This window comes from Sphaerodactylus townsendi, linkage group LG02, assembly GCF_021028975.2.
Source record: "Sphaerodactylus townsendi isolate TG3544 linkage group LG02, MPM_Stown_v2.3, whole genome shotgun sequence".
Lineage (NCBI taxonomy): Eukaryota > Metazoa > Chordata > Lepidosauria > Squamata > Sphaerodactylidae > Sphaerodactylus > Sphaerodactylus townsendi.
Genome location: NC_059426.1, coordinates 57,081,456 through 57,102,018, shown reverse-complemented (window position 1 = coordinate 57,102,018; position 20,563 = coordinate 57,081,456). Strand labels below are relative to the sequence as shown.

General features: G+C 74.6%; 1 protein-coding gene across 7 annotated transcripts in view; it reads left to right on the top strand.

Annotated features, from left to right (window-relative positions):
* Positions 1-20,563, top strand: part of KALRN (kalirin RhoGEF kinase) — a 668,527-nt gene that overhangs the window by 182,880 nt on the left and 465,084 nt on the right. The window lies entirely within an intron of this gene.

Below are 20,563 nucleotides of genomic sequence, written 5' to 3'. Positions count from 1 at the left end.
GGAACTCCTGTCAGGCACTTCATTCTGCCTGTGTGTTTTAGTTATAATGAATTGCAAAGCACTTTAAGTGATAATCTTGAAATAATCATTTCAGTGCAGATTGTAAAACAATACGTATTTAAATGAAAATAATTAATTTAATTTTCTGGTGTTATCCAGAGCCTACTGAATTGAACGGGAATAAAAGAAACAAAACAAATATCTACAGCTAAATTAATGATCATATGAGTTAAATGGCTTGCTTCAAGAATTCAGCAGGTTCATGACGGGGGAGAGGAGGGTCTATCGTCTGCTGTTTATATCTATAAGTGAGCTCTATCTGTAGCTCACCAGATAATGATGACTGTTTTCCTAGTCCTTGAAAGGCAAGAATAAAAATATTATCTTCCCATCACACTTTTCTAGCTCTAAAAATGATCTCATGGATAGAGGAAAGCATGTCCTTCAGCTCATTAAGTGTTGGTCAAATCTTGGTTAATCATGGTCAGTTCGTCTTCATTGTAAAATACAACCAGGAAGATTTCTTTGTGCGACTAGCTTAGTCTTGATCAATCCAGATAGGGTGGTTGCTTCCACTGTTACAACTGATGTCCAGGTGACAGTGGTTAGTTCACCTGGAGAAAATAGCCACTTTGGAAGGTGGGATCGATGGAATTACACTCTACTGAAGTCATGCCTTCACCAGTCTTCACCACTTTCAGACTCGAGCCCCAAAATCTTCAGGTATTCCTCCAACCTGGAGCTGGGAACTCTAATTGCAGAGAATCTTATAAGTTGTCAATAAAATTGAAACAGATTTTTCAACCTGATGGTTACTGATCTTAATTCGAATATAGGATAGCATTTTTTTTTCTGATCTAGCCCTTCTCTCTTCCAGATCTCTACATTATTTTTTTAAAGATCAATACATTAATTTACTGGAGTATCTTAGAGAAATCTGCCCACATGACAAATGCTGCTCTTTAGAAACTTTTTAAAAAGTTAAAGCAATTTCATTTAGGGGCAGTGGACCTTTCAGTTTACAGTGTGGGAACCTTTTGAGAGAAATTGTTGCAGTATGCGCATCCCATAACATTTCCAATACGTAAGAAATGAATTGCATTTCTTTAACTTCCATTAGTCTATAAATTCCTTTACCAAAAAAAAAAATCTTGATTTGCAAAACTACTCAGTAAAATAGGGGCATTCACAAGGTTTGGCTATGTGTTTTAAAGTAAAAAAAAGTTAAAGAGTAATATTTAATGTCCACTGAATGTTTTTCTGCTGGGACAGAATTAAACCTGCTACTGAAATGCAATCCTATAGATCTTTAAAACAGACATAGTCTGAAAGTAACGATTCACTGGACTGATGGAATAGGACAGAATTTAGATATAAAGCAAATAGGTTCATATTTGTACACCGTGACAGATATGATTATCAGGGTGCTAATAGTGAAATTATGGCACTGTGGAATGTTTGACTGTAATTTAAGTTTTTAAAAAATCTTGTAATAATTTCTGTGGCAAGGAAAGCAGAGGACAGACTAGAGTTGGACTCTACTTCACATGTTGCCCTCTAGCCAAGAATGAAGCTGCAAGCCAAGTATAATTCAAGTGCTAGCAGGTATATTACTGCAACCTCATTCAAAATCAGCATGCGGTTGCGTATAAAATCCTATTTGTTTGCCTTTATAAGTCCTATTTATTTATTTGTTTATGCAGACATTCCTATGCCATTTTGCCATTATAAGTAGCTTAGAGGACTTTGCAAAATACCAGATTACTATTGTATACAATACATTTTAAATAAACAGGATAACCCTCCCCCCTCCCCTTCCTGGGTTGGGTTTACTAGTTTGAAAGCTACAGACTAAAGACACTCTGGCCCAGGCTTAGATACCTGTAAGGAGAGGAGAAAATGAACTTGGGTATCAATGGTATTAAACTTCTGCTGGCCACTAAGAAATGGCAAATGCAGTTCAATGTAGCAAAATGCAAAGTGATTCACATAGGGGCAAAAAATCCAAACTTCACATACAAGCTACAAGGGTCAGTGCTATCAGTCACAGATCAGAAAAGGGATTTGGGTGTCCATGGGAATGTCAACTCAATGCATGGCAGCTGTGAAAAAGGCAAACTCTATGTTGGGGATAATTAGGAAAGGAGTTGATAATAAAACTGCAAGGATTGTCATGCCCTTATATAAAGCTGTGGTGCGACCACACTTGGAATACTGTGTTCAGTTCTGGTCGCTGCATCTCAAAAAGGATATCAAAGAGATAGAAAAGGTGCAGAGAAGGGCAACGAGGATGATTGAAGGATTGGAGCACCTTCCTTATGAGGAGAGGCTGCAGTGTTTGGGACTTTTTAGTTTGGCGAGGAGACATCTGAGAGTGGATATGATTGAAGTCTATAAAATTATGCATGGGGTAGAAAATGTTGACAGAGAGAAATTTTTCTCTCTTTCTCACAATACTAGAACCAGGGGGCATTCATTGAAAATGCTGGGGGGAAGAATTAGGACTAATAAAAGGAAACACTTCTTCACGCAATGTGTGATAGCAGGGTCCACCTTCCTCCTTAAATCTTATTGCCATGATAGTAAAGTGGATGGCTTCAGTGATGAAAGCAACACAACACAACACAGCACCTGGTGGGCCACTGTGAATAGCAGAATGCTGGACTAGATGGACTCTGGTCTGATCCAGCAGGCTAGTTCTTATGTTCTTATGTTCTAACAGGACCTCCTGTAAACAAGGAAGGGACCTGGAGCTACCTGGGAGACTCCCCATTTACTCAGAAGACTGTGTCTTTGAATGCTGGCTGAAAGGGGGAGAAACTGCTGGTGGTTAAAACTAGTCCAGAGATGGAATGTTGAAAGCAGCTGAGTTCCAAATGAAGGAAACAAGGAGGAGTCGGAATCAATCCTTCCCAGTCCCTGGCGGCTTAAAGTGTGCCATTTTAAATAGAGGAATGGGATTTTTATAAAGTTCCCTCTCTGTACCATTCAGTACAAGCTCCCAGTTTGCCATAGTTAATATTAACTATAATGGTGCTGAAAACCGAACCCACCCACAGACAAGGTAGAGTTTTCTGCCTATTTATGGGGCTTCGTTGAAAAGATTACTTCATATATTCATGGAAAGGGTGGGGGGGGGATCCCAAACTGTGGCCTGACAAGAACCTAGTAAGCTTCAAGAGCATGGAATAGCGAAAGCATCTCAGTCAATTAAAGAGAAAAAGGAGAGAGAACCTTCTTAAAACCCTATTTATTTATTTAAAACGTTTATATGCAACATTGAGACGTGCTCAAAGTGACTCACACAAAATCCTAAAAACATAGAATCGTCACAATTAGACAATCGTATTGAAGAAGATTTCGGAAAATGTGGTGGGATTTCTAGATTGTTCCCTCCCCCTGTGATCCCTCATGGGCTCCCACAGCGTGTTTATCTCAGTATTGAACTTCATGTGCATTGGTTTCAATTGGATTTAAGTGTGTCGTGTCTAAATTATTCTGGGTTGTGCTCCATATCAACCCCACTGTCATAATTAGTTTTGGGAATCCTCTGAGATGAAAGCTGTTCACAAATGAAAGATTTAGCATTTTTTTAATATACACATTTGTTAGGATAATTCAACAAGCCTTTCCCCACCTGGTTGCAGACCGTCTGTACTGGTTAATTTTAATGAAGGTGAACTACCACCACAGAATGAATTAAAACTACTGACAGAAGCTAATTTGTGTTTTAAATCTTGAACGAAACCTCATTATTATAACTTTGTTGTATAACTTTGTACAAATGATGTGACAGAGTTCATTAAGAATGAATCAGTGGAATTCATATAGTGAAATGGCGATTCTGCTGTTGGATGTTCAGTGACTGGAAAAGCAAGCCACAATGTGTATTTGGATTTTCATTTAATTGGCAGCCGCTGCTGAAACATACCTTGTAGGCCCAAAGATACCACTAGCAATGTCTGCAGTTTTAATTCCCAGCAATTCTTCATTTAGATAAGCCCAATTTAAATGCTTTGCTTTGAAAATAGTGTCTGTTTCCTTTCTCGCAACAGTAGCCAGTATTTTGGAAAGCAGTCAGAGGTAACATTAAGTAGAGACAATAATTTTTAAGAAAATTGAAATTGGTTGAAGAGAAGTTTAATTTCCCACAAACACATAAAGTTGACATATGCAGAATTAGACAACTGCTCTGTTATCTCGTGTTTTGGACCATGACTGGTGGCAGTTCTCCATAGCATCACGGGAACAAGGATGCTTCCAAGCACTGGAGATTTTTTTCAGTTGGAGATGCCAGGGGTTGCACATGGGACTTTCAGCAAGCAAAGCAAAGCTTCCATCACTAAGGCATAACCCCTCACCATGGTAGACCCAAGAACACCTTTCCTTTGGCCCACAGTCACAAACAAGGTTTACTACATTTTTGAAATTATACAAAAACTTTCATATTCCATTTTCTAGAAATTAATTGGGATGACTTACCCATTTACAGTGCCTGACAGAGTGGATTGCCACATTATCATGTGTGAGGTGTAACAAGGCCAGTGCTTGAGGTACATACAAGGAAATGAAAACAGTGGTAGCAGGGAGGATTCAGGTTATTTCCTATGAGAACCTGCATTACAGTCTGCTTTCTGCATGTTTGGTGGCATTAGGGATCGGGTAGAGTTCTGATACCACTGGATTATTATCTGCCGTTTTCCCCACAGCCAATATATCCTGGGAAAGGAGGTGAATCATCCCGGTTTGGCCATGATTTCTGCATGGCTTCTGGGTTTAACTTGGGCCTGCCTCGTGAGATTTCCCTTATTCCACATCTTTCAAAAAACGATAAAATTGCGAGTTCTGTTTTTAGAAAGTGCTGATTGCACTCCCATGCAAACACCGCAAGAGGCGGACTGGTTTATTTTCCCCGCCTCGCAGGCTGCTGCCAATCAGAATGGCAGGAAAATGGGACAGTTTGCACATGTACAGCAATGTTGGCGAGGAAAATGAAATAAAACCGGGGGCTAAGCAAGCTCTTCCTCCCGGCCTGAACGTGCGGATGGGCTGCGGTACGGAGTGAGAAACTGAGATAGAAACATCCCAGTATGTACGCTCCCAGTTTTCCCCTGCAATATTTTGGCTGTGGGGAAAACGCCACTGTCACCCCGAGTTTCTGTTGGAATTGAGGCATTTTTGTAGATGGCACAGGACCTGCTGCTTTCAGAAATGTTCTGAGGGAATGCTTGAGATCTCGGTAGTCTCATCTCTGAAGGATTTCAGCATGCCAGAGGACACAGCAGTATTATCATTTTAGCCTTGTAGCAGATATAGGTCCTTCCTGCTGCTCGAATCCTCTGTTCTGCCCACCATTTGCTGAAGGTTTCCCATGGAGGTTTCCTCTGCTTGCATTGTGCCCGTTCGCTTTTCCTGTGTGTAAAGTGCGTGAATAAAGTTAGCTTTTCCTGGAGATCTTGGGAACATGTTGTTTTCTTCTTTTTTTCAATGAGATGCCTTTGAAGCTATGCAGATTCAAAATCTATGCATATTGGTGATTTTCATAGTGAGTCTGAATCTTTGAAGATATCTCATTGGGAGGAAAAAGGGAAAAAGACATATTCCTGAGATTGCCTGGAAAAAAGTAACTTTAACCATCACTATACCCAGGAAAAGATGAGCGCAAGTAATGATACCAAGCAGAGGAAAAAAAGTGGAAAATCTTCAATAAATCGTAAACAACAAGGGAAACCCTTGAAACGGCAGCAAACGACAGATGCGAGCTGTGGAGAAAACGAAAGTGGAAGCTTTCAAGTTGAGCAGAAAAAATAAAATGGGCTTCTCTCCACAAAGCATGGATAAAGTGTCTTTAAACCATCTTGGGGGGAAAGATTGCTAATTTAGTGTTTTCAAAAAACAACAGGATGGATTGAAATAACACATCCCAAAGACGTCTTTGGGAAAAAGCTATGGAGTTTTCAGTACGTTTTATTTGTACTGTGCAGAAGGTGCCATAAGGAACCTATTGTGGCTTGAGGGACCTTGTTGGAGGTATGCTAGGCCTTCTTCTTTTCTGTTCTGAGGCTTGCAGTTCTGAGTGGATGGTCTCTAGAGACCATGCTGTACCTGCTTTCATCTGCTACAAAATCATGTTAGATGTCTTAAGTCCACTCTAGATTTTTGGCAGAGCAGAATGAATGTGCTCTGTGTCTGTTGAAGCTTTTCAGAAGGAAACCGTTAGGCCAGGTTCCCAACGTATATAACAGCACATGGTATTTGTGCTCCTGTAATTAACTGTGGCCTTGCTAGGCCTCTTTGGCATTTGCTTAATGCATGTGCCTAATGGAGATTTTTTTTTCTCTGTGAGGTGGAGGGACCAGCTCCTTCTTTAGAGTTCCTGGAAAGTCCTATCTCAAGATAGGTTCCCCCCTACTTGTTTTTCATGAAAAATGCTGAGGGTACACAGATCTGGGGCAAATTTATAAAGCTGCCCTTCTCCCAAGCTTAGGCCCTTTCCGCACGGGCCAAAAGCGGCAGCGGTGGGCCGGTAAAACAGTGTTTTGGCGGGGACTGCTTGCACAGGTGCTGCTGCCAAATCGCTGCAGCGGCGCCTGGCCCCCGCCAAAATGGTGTTTTTGAATCTTGCTCAGGGAGCGAGGTATTTTGGAAACGCCAGCTTCCATTCGGTGCCATGCGAACGGCACCAGGTGGAAGCCGGTGTTTCTCTCCCAGCCCTCCCAAACGCTCCTTACCTCCGGTTGCCTTCTGTCGCGTTGTGCAGGCCAGGAGACATGCCCCCTGGCCTCATTCTCCAGCGTCGTCGCTCTGGCAAAGTCCCCTATCCACAGCCTTGAAGAAGGTGACCCGAGGTAAGGAGCGTTAGGGAGCTAACCGCTTATGCAAAGGCTGCGCTGCCGCGCTTCCTTTGCTTCCAGCCCGGGACCGTCCATCTGCCCGAATGGTCAGCAGCGGGGGGTATTATTAGAGCATAAACTATGCTGACACACACACCCTCCGTGCCCGTGCAGAAAGGGCCTTAGTGTGCTTTCCCTAGGACTGGTTAGCAGGGTGAAATGTGTGCTGTCATGCTGGGGGTTCATGGGCCACGCCAACCTGTTCTAGTGATGGACTGAGGAATACGTAGGTTGTATTAGGGGATAAATTTAATTCAGCAGCATAGAGAACCTTTTGTAGCTTTTGTTTGTCCAGAAACCTTGAACCTGTAAGAGTGTTATTTATTTGCGTCCTCATCGGCCTCTTTGCTAGGTGTTTCAACTTCCCAGTGCCAAGCCAACAGGCCAGCCGGCTGTCAATGCCAAGGCCCTGGCTTTTGGTGTAGGCTCCGTCTTTTTGGCTGACAATGCTTGTGCAAATTCTCCCATCATTTGCGATGCATTTCTTTTCATAAGAGAACTTTCTATCCCCCAGTACTTATTGAGTCTTTGTATTTTGAATGTATTTTGAATTGTGAAGTAAAATGTTTAAAAACTTTGCTGGGGTTCACTCTATGTCACAGAGTTGCTGACTGATCCAGGCAGCTCCCCACTTGCAACAAAGGCAGTTTCCGCACGGCCACCTCGCGCCCCCACGCCGGCAAGAGTTCTGGCGGCGTGGGGGCGGAAGCCCGCTCGCACGCAAGCGTGCGAGCAGGCCAAGCAGAGGCTGCCGCCCCCCCCCCCCCACCCCCCCCCCCCCCCCCCCCCCCCCCCCCCCACCCCCCCCCCCCCCCACCCCCCCCCCCCCCCATCCCCCCTCCCCCAACCCCCCCCCCCCCCCATCCCCCCCCCCCCCAAACCCCCCCCCCCCCCACCCCCCCCCCCCCCCCCCCCCCCCCCCCCCCCCAACCCCCCCCCCCCCCCACCCCCCCCCCCCCCCACCCGCCCCCCCCCCCCCACACCCCCCGCCCCAAACCCCCCCCCCCCCCCACCCCCCCCCCCCCCCACCCCCCCCCCCCCCCCCCCCCCCCCCCCCCCACCCCCCCCCCCCCCCACCCCCCCCCCCCCCCACCCCCCCCCCCCCCCACCCCCCCCCCCCCCCACCCCCCCCCCCCCCCACCCCCCCCCCCCCCCACCCCCCCCCCCCCCCACCCCCCCCCCCCCCCACCCCCCCCCCCCCCCACCCCCCCCCCCCCCCACCCCCCCCCCCCCCCACCCCCCCCCCCCCCCACCCCCCCCCCCCCCCACCCCCCCCCCCCCCCACCCCCCCCCCCCCCCACCCCCCCCCCCCCCCACCCCCCCCCCCCCCCACCCCCCCCCCCCCCCACCCCCCCCCCCCCCCACCCCCCCCCCCCCCCACCCCCCCCCCCCCCCACCCCCCCCCCCCCCCACCCCCCCCCCCCCCCACCCCCCCCCCCCCCCACCCCCCCCCCCCCCCACCCCCCCCCCCCCCCACCCCCCCCCCCCCCCACCCCCCCCCCCCCCCACCCCCCCCCCCCCCCACCCCCCCCCCCCCCCACCCCCCCCCCCCCCCACCCCCCCCCCCCCCCACCCCCCCCCCCCCCCACCCCCCCCCCCCCCCACCCCCCCCCCCCCCCACCCCCCCCCCCCCCCACCCCCCCCCCCCCCCACCCCCCCCCCCCCCCACCCCCCCCCCCCCCCACCCCCCCCCCCCCCCACCCCCCCCCCCCCCCACCCCCCCCCCCCCCCACCCCCCCCCCCCCCCACCCCCCCCCCCCCCCACCCCCCCCCCCCCCCACCCCCCCCCCCCCCCACCCCCCCCCCCCCCCACCCCCCCCCCCCCCCACCCCCCCCCCCCCCCACCCCCCCCCCCCCCCACCCCCCCCCCCCCCCACCCCCCCCCCCCCCCACCCCCCCCCCCCCCCACCCCCCCCCCCCCCCACCCCCCCCCCCCCCCACCCCCCCCCCCCCCCACCCCCCCCCCCCCCCACCCCCCCCCCCCCCCACCCCCCCCCCCCCCCACCCCCCCCCCCCCCCACCCCCCCCCCCCCCCACCCCCCCCCCCCCCCACCCCCCCCCCCCCCCACCCCCCCCCCCCCCCACCCCCCCCCCCCCCCACCCCCCCCCCCCCCCACCCCCCCCCCCCCCCACCCCCCCCCCCCCCCACCCCCCCCCCCCCCCACCCCCCCCCCCCCCCACCCCCCCCCCCCCCCACCCCCCCCCCCCCCCACCCCCCCCCCCCCCCACCCCCCCCCCCCCCCACCCCCCCCCCCCCCCACCCCCCCCCCCCCCCACCCCCCCCCCCCCCCACCCCCCCCCCCCCCCACCCCCCCCCCCCCCCACCCCCCCCCCCCCCCACCCCCCCCCCCCCCCACCCCCCCCCCCCCCCACCCCCCCCCCCCCCCACCCCCCCCCCCCCCCACCCCCCCCCCCCCCCACCCCCCCCCCCCCCCACCCCCCCCCCCCCCCACCCCCCCCCCCCCCCACCCCCCCCCCCCCCCACCCCCCCCCCCCCCCACCCCCCCCCCCCCCCACCCCCCCCCCCCCCCACCCCCCCCCCCCCCCACCCCCCCCCCCCCCCACCCCCCCCCCCCCCCACCCCCCCCCCCCCCCACCCCCCCCCCCCCCCACCCCCCCCCCCCCCCACCCCCCCCCCCCCCCACCCCCCCCCCCCCCCACCCCCCCCCCCCCCCACCCCCCCCCCCCCCCACCCCCCCCCCCCCCCACCCCCCCCCCCCCCCACCCCCCCCCCCCCCCACCCCCCCCCCCCCCCACCCCCCCCCCCCCCCACCCCCCCCCCCCCCCACCCCCCCCCCCCCCCACCCCCCCCCCCCCCCACCCCCCCCCCCCCCCACCCCCCCCCCCCCCCACCCCCCCCCCCCCCCACCCCCCCCCCCCCCCACCCCCCCCCCCCCCCACCCCCCCCCCCCCCCACCCCCCCCCCCCCCCACCCCCCCCCCCCCCCACCCCCCCCCCCCCCCACCCCCCCCCCCCCCCACCCCCCCCCCCCCCCACCCCCCCCCCCCCCCACCCCCCCCCCCCCCCACCCCCCCCCCCCCCCACCCCCCCCCCCCCCCACCCCCCCCCCCCCCCACCCCCCCCCCCCCCCACCCCCCCCCCCCCCCACCCCCCCCCCCCCCCACCCCCCCCCCCCCCCACCCCCCCCCCCCCCCACCCCCCCCCCCCCCCACCCCCCCCCCCCCCCACCCCCCCCCCCCCCCACCCCCCCCCCCCCCCACCCCCCCCCCCCCCCACCCCCCCCCCCCCCCACCCCCCCCCCCCCCCACCCCCCCCCCCCCCCACCCCCCCCCCCCCCCACCCCCCCCCCCCCCCACCCCCCCCCCCCCCCACCCCCCCCCCCCCCCACCCCCCCCCCCCCCCACCCCCCCCCCCCCCCACCCCCCCCCCCCCCCACCCCCCCCCCCCCCCACCCCCCCCCCCCCCCACCCCCCCCCCCCCCCACCCCCCCCCCCCCCCACCCCCCCCCCCCCCCACCCCCCCCCCCCCCCACCCCCCCCCCCCCCCACCCCCCCCCCCCCCCACCCCCCCCCCCCCCCACCCCCCCCCCCCCCCACCCCCCCCCCCCCCCACCCCCCCCCCCCCCCACCCCCCCCCCCCCCCACCCCCCCCCCCCCCCACCCCCCCCCCCCCCCACCCCCCCCCCCCCCCACCCCCCCCCCCCCCCACCCCCCCCCCCCCCCACCCCCCCCCCCCCCCACCCCCCCCCCCCCCCACCCCCCCCCCCCCCCACCCCCCCCCCCCCCCACCCCCCCCCCCCCCCACCCCCCCCCCCCCCCACCCCCCCCCCCCCCCACCCCCCCCCCCCCCCACCCCCCCCCCCCCCCACCCCCCCCCCCCCCCACCCCCCCCCCCCCCCACCCCCCCCCCCCCCCACCCCCCCCCCCCCCCACCCCCCCCCCCCCCCACCCCCCCCCCCCCCCACCCCCCCCCCCCCCCACCCCCCCCCCCCCCCACCCCCCCCCCCCCCCACCCCCCCCCCCCCCCACCCCCCCCCCCCCCCACCCCCCCCCCCCCCCACCCCCCCCCCCCCCCACCCCCCCCCCCCCCCACCCCCCCCCCCCCCCACCCCCCCCCCCCCCCACCCCCCCCCCCCCCCACCCCCCCCCCCCCCCACCCCCCCCCCCCCCCACCCCCCCCCCCCCCCACCCCCCCCCCCCCCCACCCCCCCCCCCCCCCACCCCCCCCCCCCCCCACCCCCCCCCCCCCCCACCCCCCCCCCCCCCCACCCCCCCCCCCCCCCACCCCCCCCCCCCCCCACCCCCCCCCCCCCCCACCCCCCCCCCCCCCCACCCCCCCCCCCCCCCACCCCCCCCCCCCCCCACCCCCCCCCCCCCCCACCCCCCCCCCCCCCCACCCCCCCCCCCCCCCACCCCCCCCCCCCCCCACCCCCCCCCCCCCCCACCCCCCCCCCCCCCCACCCCCCCCCCCCCCCACCCCCCCCCCCCCCCACCCCCCCCCCCCCCCACCCCCCCCCCCCCCCACCCCCCCCCCCCCCCACCCCCCCCCCCCCCCACCCCCCCCCCCCCCCACCCCCCCCCCCCCCCACCCCCCCCCCCCCCCACCCCCCCCCCCCCCCACCCCCCCCCCCCCCCACCCCCCCCCCCCCCCACCCCCCCCCCCCCCCACCCCCCCCCCCCCCCACCCCCCCCCCCCCCCACCCCCCCCCCCCCCCACCCCCCCCCCCCCCCACCCCCCCCCCCCCCCACCCCCCCCCCCCCCCACCCCCCCCCCCCCCCACCCCCCCCCCCCCCCACCCCCCCCCCCCCCCACCCCCCCCCCCCCCCACCCCCCCCCCCCCCCACCCCCCCCCCCCCCCACCCCCCCCCCCCCCCACCCCCCCCCCCCCCCACCCCCCCCCCCCCCCACCCCCCCCCCCCCCCACCCCCCCCCCCCCCCACCCCCCCCCCCCCCCACCCCCCCCCCCCCCCACCCCCCCCCCCCCCCACCCCCCCCCCCCCCCACCCCCCCCCCCCCCCACCCCCCCCCCCCCCCACCCCCCCCCCCCCCCACCCCCCCCCCCCCCCACCCCCCCCCCCCCCCACCCCCCCCCCCCCCCACCCCCCCCCCCCCCCACCCCCCCCCCCCCCCACCCCCCCCCCCCCCCACCCCCCCCCCCCCCCACCCCCCCCCCCCCCCACCCCCCCCCCCCCCCACCCCCCCCCCCCCCCACCCCCCCCCCCCCCCACCCCCCCCCCCCCCCACCCCCCCCCCCCCCCACCCCCCCCCCCCCCCACCCCCCCCCCCCCCCACCCCCCCCCCCCCCCACCCCCCCCCCCCCCCACCCCCCCCCCCCCCCACCCCCCCCCCCCCCCACCCCCCCCCCCCCCCACCCCCCCCCCCCCCCACCCCCCCCCCCCCCCACCCCCCCCCCCCCCCACCCCCCCCCCCCCCCACCCCCCCCCCCCCCCACCCCCCCCCCCCCCCACCCCCCCCCCCCCCCACCCCCCCCCCCCCCCACCCCCCCCCCCCCCCACCCCCCCCCCCCCCCACCCCCCCCCCCCCCCACCCCCCCCCCCCCCCACCCCCCCCCCCCCCCACCCCCCCCCCCCCCCACCCCCCCCCCCCCCCACCCCCCCCCCCCCCCACCCCCCCCCCCCCCCACCCCCCCCCCCCCCCACCCCCCCCCCCCCCCACCCCCCCCCCCCCCCACCCCCCCCCCCCCCCACCCCCCCCCCCCCCCACCCCCCCCCCCCCCCACCCCCCCCCCCCCCCACCCCCCCCCCCCCCCACCCCCCCCCCCCCCCACCCCCCCCCCCCCCCACCCCCCCCCCCCCCCACCCCCCCCCCCCCCCACCCCCCCCCCCCCCCACCCCCCCCCCCCCCCACCCCCCCCCCCCCCCACCCCCCCCCCCCCCCACCCCCCCCCCCCCCCACCCCCCCCCCCCCCCACCCCCCCCCCCCCCCACCCCCCCCCCCCCCCACCCCCCCCCCCCCCCACCCCCCCCCCCCCCCACCCCCCCCCCCCCCCACCCCCCCCCCCCCCCACCCCCCCCCCCCCCCACCCCCCCCCCCCCCCACCCCCCCCCCCCCCCACCCCCCCCCCCCCCCACCCCCCCCCCCCCCCACCCCCCCCCCCCCCCACCCCCCCCCCCCCCCACCCCCCCCCCCCCCCACCCCCCCCCCCCCCCACCCCCCCCCCCCCCCACCCCCCCCCCCCCCCACCCCCCCCCCCCCCCACCCCCCCCCCCCCCCACCCCCCCCCCCCCCCACCCCCCCCCCCCCCCACCCCCCCCCCCCCCCACCCCCCCCCCCCCCCACCCCCCCCCCCCCCCACCCCCCCCCCCCCCCACCCCCCCCCCCCCCCACCCCCCCCCCCCCCCACCCCCCCCCCCCCCCACCCCCCCCCCCCCCCACCCCCCCCCCCCCCCACCCCCCCCCCCCCCCACCCCCCCCCCCCCCCACCCCCCCCCCCCCCCACCCCCCCCCCCCCCCACCCCCCCCCCCCCCCACCCCCCCCCCCCCCCACCCCCCCCCCCCCCCACCCCCCCCCCCCCCCACCCCCCCCCCCCCCCACCCCCCCCCCCCCCCACCCCCCCCCCCCCCCACCCCCCCCCCCCCCCACCCCCCCCCCCCCCCACCCCCCCCCCCCCCCACCCCCCCCCCCCCCCACCCCCCCCCCCCCCCACCCCCCCCCCCCCCCACCCCCCCCCCCCCCCACCCCCCCCCCCCCCCACCCCCCCCCCCCCCCACCCCCCCCCCCCCCCACCCCCCCCCCCCCCCACCCCCCCCCCCCCCCACCCCCCCCCCCCCCCACCCCCCCCCCCCCCCACCCCCCCCCCCCCCCACCCCCCCCCCCCCCCACCCCCCCCCCCCCCCACCCCCCCCCCCCCCCACCCCCCCCCCCCCCCACCCCCCCCCCCCCCCACCCCCCCCCCCCCCCACCCCCCCCCCCCCCCACCCCCCCCCCCCCCCACCCCCCCCCCCCCCCACCCCCCCCCCCCCCCACCCCCCCCCCCCCCCACCCCCCCCCCCCCCCACCCCCCCCCCCCCCCACCCCCCCCCCCCCCCACCCCCCCCCCCCCCCACCCCCCCCCCCCCCCACCCCCCCCCCCCCCCACCCCCCCCCCCCCCCACCCCCCCCCCCCCCCACCCCCCCCCCCCCCCACCCCCCCCCCCCCCCACCCCCCCCCCCCCCCACCCCCCCCCCCCCCCACCCCCCCCCCCCCCCACCCCCCCCCCCCCCCACCCCCCCCCCCCCCCACCCCCCCCCCCCCCCACCCCCCCCCCCCCCCACCCCCCCCCCCCCCCACCCCCCCCCCCCCCCACCCCCCCCCCCCCCCACCCCCCCCCCCCCCCACCCCCCCCCCCCCCCACCCCCCCCCCCCCCCACCCCCCCCCCCCCCCACCCCCCCCCCCCCCCACCCCCCCCCCCCCCCACCCCCCCCCCCCCCCACCCCCCCCCCCCCCCACCCCCCCCCCCCCCCACCCCCCCCCCCCCCCACCCCCCCCCCCCCCCACCCCCCCCCCCCCCCACCCCCCCCCCCCCCCACCCCCCCCCCCCCCCACCCCCCCCCCCCCCCACCCCCCCCCCCCCCCACCCCCCCCCCCCCCCACCCCCCCCCCCCCCCACCCCCCCCCCCCCCCACCCCCCCCCCCCCCCACCCCCCCCCCCCCCCACCCCCCCCCCCCCCCACCCCCCCCCCCCCCCACCCCCCCCCCCCCCCACCCCCCCCCCCCCCCACCCCCCCCCCCCCCCACCCCCCCCCCCCCCCACCCCCCCCCCCCCCCACCCCCCCCCCCCCCCACCCCCCCCCCCCCCCACCCCCCCCCCCCCCCACCCCCCCCCCCCCCCACCCCCCCCCCCCCCCACCCCCCCCCCCCCCCACCCCCCCCCCCCCCCACCCCCCCCCCCCCCCACCCCCCCCCCCCCCCACCCCCCCCCCCCCCCACCCCCCCCCCCCCCCACCCCCCCCCCCCCCCACCCCCCCCCCCCCCCACCCCCCCCCCCCCCCACCCCCCCCCCCCCCCACCCCCCCCCCCCCCCACCCCCCCCCCCCCCCACCCCCCCCCCCCCCCACCCCCCCCCCCCCCCACCCCCCCCCCCCCCCACCCCCCCCCCCCCCCACCCCCCCCCCCCCCCACCCCCCCCCCCCCCCACCCCCCCCCCCCCCCACCCCCCCCCCCCCCCACCCCCCCCCCCCCCCACCCCCCCCCCCCCCCACCCCCCCCCCCCCCCACCCCCCCCCCCCCCCACCCCCCCCCCCCCCCACCCCCCCCCCCCCCCACCCCCCCCCCCCCCCACCCCCCCCCCCCCCCACCCCCCCCCCCCCCCACCCCCCCCCCCCCCCACCCCCCCCCCCCCCCACCCCCCCCCCCCCCCACCCCCCCCCCCCCCCACCCCCCCCCCCCCCCACCCCCCCCCCCCCCCACCCCCCCCCCCCCCCACCCCCCCCCCCCCCCACCCCCCCCCCCCCCCACCCCCCCCCCCCCCCACCCCCCCCCCCCCCCACCCCCCCCCCCCCCCACCCCCCCCCCCCCCCACCCCCCCCCCCCCCCACCCCCCCCCCCCCCCACCCCCCCCCCCCCCCACCCCCCCCCCCCCCCACCCCCCCCCCCCCCCACCCCCCCCCCCCCCCACCCCCCCCCCCCCCCACCCCCCCCCCCCCCCACCCCCCCCCCCCCCCACCCCCCCCCCCCCCCACCCCCCCCCCCCCCCACCCCCCCCCCCCCCCACCCCCCCCCCCCCCCACCCCCCCCCCCCCCCACCCCCCCCCCCCCCCACCCCCCCCCCCCCCCACCCCCCCCCCCCCCCACCCCCCCCCCCCCCCACCCCCCCCCCCCCCCACCCCCCCCCCCCCCCACCCCCCCCCCCCCCCACCCCCCCCCCCCCCCACCCCCCCCCCCCCCCACCCCCCCCCCCCCCCACCCCCCCCCCCCCCCACCCCCCCCCCCCCCCACCCCCCCCCCCCCCCACCCCCCCCCCCCCCCACCCCCCCCCCCCCCCACCCCCCCCCCCCCCCACCCCCCCCCCCCCCCACCCCCCCCCCCCCCCACCCCCCCCCCCCCCCACCCCCCCCCCCCCCCACCCCCCCCCCCCCCCACCCCCCCCCCCCCCCACCCCCCCCCCCCCCCACCCCCCCCCCCCCCCACCCCCCCCCCCCCCCACCCCCCCCCCCCCCCACCCCCCCCCCCCCCCACCCCCCCCCCCCCCCACCCCCCCCCCCCCCCACCCCCCCCCCCCCCCACCCCCCCCCCCCCCCACCCCCCCCCCCCCCCACCCCCCCCCCCCCCCACCCCCCCCCCCCCCCACCCCCCCCCCCCCCCACCCCCCCCCCCCCCCACCCCCCCCCCCCCCCACCCCCCCCCCCCCCCACCCCCCCCCCCCCCCACCCCCCCCCCCCCCCACCCCCCCCCCCCCCCACCCCCCCCCCCCCCCACCCCCCCCCCCCCCCACCCCCCCCCCCCCCCACCCCCCCCCCCCCCCACCCCCCCCCCCCCCCACCCCCCCCCCCCCCCACCCCCCCCCCCCCCCACCCCCCCCCCCCCCCACCCCCCCCCCCCCCCACCCCCCCCCCCCCCCACCCCCCCCCCCCCCCACCCCCCCCCCCCCCCACCCCCCCCCCCCCCCACCCCCCCCCCCCCCCACCCCCCCCCCCCCCCACCCCCCCCCCCCCCCACCCCCCCCCCCCCCCACCCCCCCCCCCCCCCACCCCCCCCCCCCCCCACCCCCCCCCCCCCCCACCCCCCCCCCCCCCCACCCCCCCCCCCCCCCACCCCCCCCCCCCCCCACCCCCCCCCCCCCCCACCCCCCCCCCCCCCCACCCCCCCCCCCCCCCACCCCCCCCCCCCCCCACCCCCCCCCCCCCCCACCCCCCCCCCCCCCCACCCCCCCCCCCCCCCACCCCCCCCCCCCCCCACCCCCCCCCCCCCCCACCCCCCCCCCCCCCCACCCCCCCCCCCCCCCACCCCCCCCCCCCCCCACCCCCCCCCCCCCCCACCCCCCCCCCCCCCCACCCCCCCCCCCCCCCACCCCCCCCCCCCCCCACCCCCCCCCCCCCCCACCCCCCCCCCCCCCCACCCCCCCCCCCCCCCACCCCCCCCCCCCCCCACCCCCCCCCCCCCCCACCCCCCCCCCCCCCCACCCCCCCCCCCCCCCACCCCCCCCCCCCCCCACCCCCCCCCCCCCCCACCCCCCCCCCCCCCCACCCCCCCCCCCCCCCACCCCCCCCCCCCCCCACCCCCCCCCCCCCCCACCCCCCCCCCCCCCCACCCCCCCCCCCCCCCACCCCCCCCCCCCCCCACCCCCCCCCCCCCCCACCCCCCCCCCCCCCCACCCCCCCCCCCCCCCACCCCCCCCCCCCCCCACCCCCCCCCCCCCCCACCCCCCCCCCCCCCCACCCCCCCCCCCCCCCACCCCCCCCCCCCCCCACCCCCCCCCCCCCCCACCCCCCCCCCCCCCCACCCCCCCCCCCCCCCACCCCCCCCCCCCCCCACCCCCCCCCCCCCCCACCCCCCCCCCCCCCCACCCCCCCCCCCCCCCACCCCCCCCCCCCCCCACCCCCCCCCCCCCCCACCCCCCCCCCCCCCCACCCCCCCCCCCCCCCACCCCCCCCCCCCCCCACCCCCCCCCCCCCCCACCCCCCCCCCCCCCCACCCCCCCCCCCCCCCACCCCCCCCCCCCCCCACCCCCCCCCCCCCCCACCCCCCCCCCCCCCCACCCCCCCCCCCCCCCACCCCCCCCCCCCCCCACCCCCCCCCCCCCCCACCCCCCCCCCCCCCCACCCCCCCCCCCCCCCACCCCCCCCCCCCCCCACCCCCCCCCCCCCCCACCCCCCCCCCCCCCCACCCCCCCCCCCCCCCACCCCCCCCCCCCCCCACCCCCCCCCCCCCCCACCCCCCCCCCCCCCCACCCCCCCCCCCCCCCACCCCCCCCCCCCCCCACCCCCCCCCCCCCCCACCCCCCCCCCCCCCCACCCCCCCCCCCCCCCACCCCCCCCCCCCCCCACCCCCCCCCCCCCCCACCCCCCCCCCCCCCCACCCCCCCCCCCCCCCACCCCCCCCCCCCCCCACCCCCCCCCCCCCCCACCCCCCCCCCCCCCCACCCCCCCCCCCCCCCACCCCCCCCCCCCCCCACCCCCCCCCCCCCCCACCCCCCCCCCCCCCCACCCCCCCCCCCCCCCACCCCCCCCCCCCCCCACCCCCCCCCCCCCCCACCCCCCCCCCCCCCCACCCCCCCCCCCCCCCACCCCCCCCCCCCCCCACCCCCCCCCCCCCCCACCCCCCCCCCCCCCCACCCCCCCCCCCCCCCACCCCCCCCCCCCCCCACCCCCCCCCCCCCCCACCCCCCCCCCCCCCCACCCCCCCCCCCCCCCACCCCCCCCCCCCCCCACCCCCCCCCCCCCCCACCCCCCCCCCCCCCCACCCCCCCCCCCCCCCACCCCCCCCCCCCCCCACCCCCCCCCCCCCCCACCCCCCCCCCCCCCCACCCCCCCCCCCCCCCACCCCCCCCCCCCCCCACCCCCCCCCCCCCCCACCCCCCCCCCCCCCCACCCCCCCCCCCCCCCACCCCCCCCCCCCCCCACCCCCCCCCCCCCCCACCCCCCCCCCCCCCCACCCCCCCCCCCCCCCACCCCCCCCCCCCCCCACCCCCCCCCCCCCCCACCCCCCCCCCCCCCCACCCCCCCCCCCCCCCACCCCCCCCCCCCCCCACCCCCCCCCCCCCCCACCCCCCCCCCCCCCCACCCCCCCCCCCCCCCACCCCCCCCCCCCCCCACCCCCCCCCCCCCCCACCCCCCCCCCCCCCCACCCCCCCCCCCCCCCACCCCCCCCCCCCCCCACCCCCCCCCCCCCCCACCCCCCCCCCCCCCCACCCCCCCCCCCCCCCACCCCCCCCCCCCCCCACCCCCCCCCCCCCCCACCCCCCCCCCCCCCCACCCCCCCCCCCCCCCACCCCCCCCCCCCCCCACCCCCCCCCCCCCCCACCCCCCCCCCCCCCCACCCCCCCCCCCCCCCACCCCCCCCCCCCCCCACCCCCCCCCCCCCCCACCCCCCCCCCCCCCCACCCCCCCCCCCCCCCACCCCCCCCCCCCCCCACCCCCCCCCCCCCCCACCCCCCCCCCCCCCCACCCCCCCCCCCCCCCACCCCCCCCCCCCCCCACCCCCCCCCCCCCCCACCCCCCCCCCCCCCCACCCCCCCCCCCCCCCACCCCCCCCCCCCCCCACCCCCCCCCCCCCCCACCCCCCCCCCCCCCCACCCCCCCCCCCCCCCACCCCCCCCCCCCCCCACCCCCCCCCCCCCCCACCCCCCCCCCCCCCCACCCCCCCCCCCCCCCACCCCCCCCCCCCCCCACCCCCCCCCCCCCCCACCCCCCCCCCCCCCCACCCCCCCCCCCCCCCACCCCCCCCCCCCCCCACCCCCCCCCCCCCCCACCCCCCCCCCCCCCCACCCCCCCCCCCCCCCACCCCCCCCCCCCCCCACCCCCCCCCCCCCCCACCCCCCCCCCCCCCCACCCCCCCCCCCCCCCACCCCCCCCCCCCCCCACCCCCCCCCCCCCCCACCCCCCCCCCCCCCCACCCCCCCCCCCCCCCACCCCCCCCCCCCCCCACCCCCCCCCCCCCCCACCCCCCCCCCCCCCCACCCCCCCCCCCCCCCACCCCCCCCCCCCCCCACCCCCCCCCCCCCCCACCCCCCCCCCCCCCCACCCCCCCCCCCCCCCACCCCCCCCCCCCCCCACCCCCCCCCCCCCCCACCCCCCCCCCCCCCCACCCCCCCCCCCCCCCACCCCCCCCCCCCCCCACCCCCCCCCCCCCCCACCCCCCCCCCCCCCCACCCCCCCCCCCCCCCACCCCCCCCCCCCCCCACCCCCCCCCCCCCCCACCCCCCCCCCCCCCCACCCCCCCCCCCCCCCACCCCCCCCCCCCCCCACCCCCCCCCCCCCCCACCCCCCCCCCCCCCCACCCCCCCCCCCCCCCACCCCCCCCCCCCCCCACCCCCCCCCCCCCCCACCCCCCCCCCCCCCCACCCCCCCCCCCCCCCACCCCCCCCCCCCCCCACCCCCCCCCCCCCCCACCCCCCCCCCCCCCCACCCCCCCCCCCCCCCACCCCCCCCCCCCCCCACCCCCCCCCCCCCCCACCCCCCCCCCCCCCCACCCCCCCCCCCCCCCACCCCCCCCCCCCCCCACCCCCCCCCCCCCCCACCCCCCCCCCCCCCCACCCCCCCCCCCCCCCACCCCCCCCCCCCCCCACCCCCCCCCCCCCCCACCCCCCCCCCCCCCCACCCCCCCCCCCCCCCACCCCCCCCCCCCCCCACCCCCCCCCCCCCCCACCCCCCCCCCCCCCCACCCCCCCCCCCCCCCACCCCCCCCCCCCCCCACCCCCCCCCCCCCCCACCCCCCCCCCCCCCCACCCCCCCCCCCCCCCACCCCCCCCCCCCCCCACCCCCCCCCCCCCCCACCCCCCCCCCCCCCCACCCCCCCCCCCCCCCACCCCCCCCCCCCCCCACCCCCCCCCCCCCCCACCCCCCCCCCCCCCCACCCCCCCCCCCCCCCACCCCCCCCCCCCCCCACCCCCCCCCCCCCCCACCCCCCCCCCCCCCCACCCCCCCCCCCCCCCACCCCCCCCCCCCCCCACCCCCCCCCCCCCCCACCCCCCCCCCCCCCCACCCCCCCCCCCCCCCACCCCCCCCCCCCCCCACCCCCCCCCCCCCCCACCCCCCCCCCCCCCCACC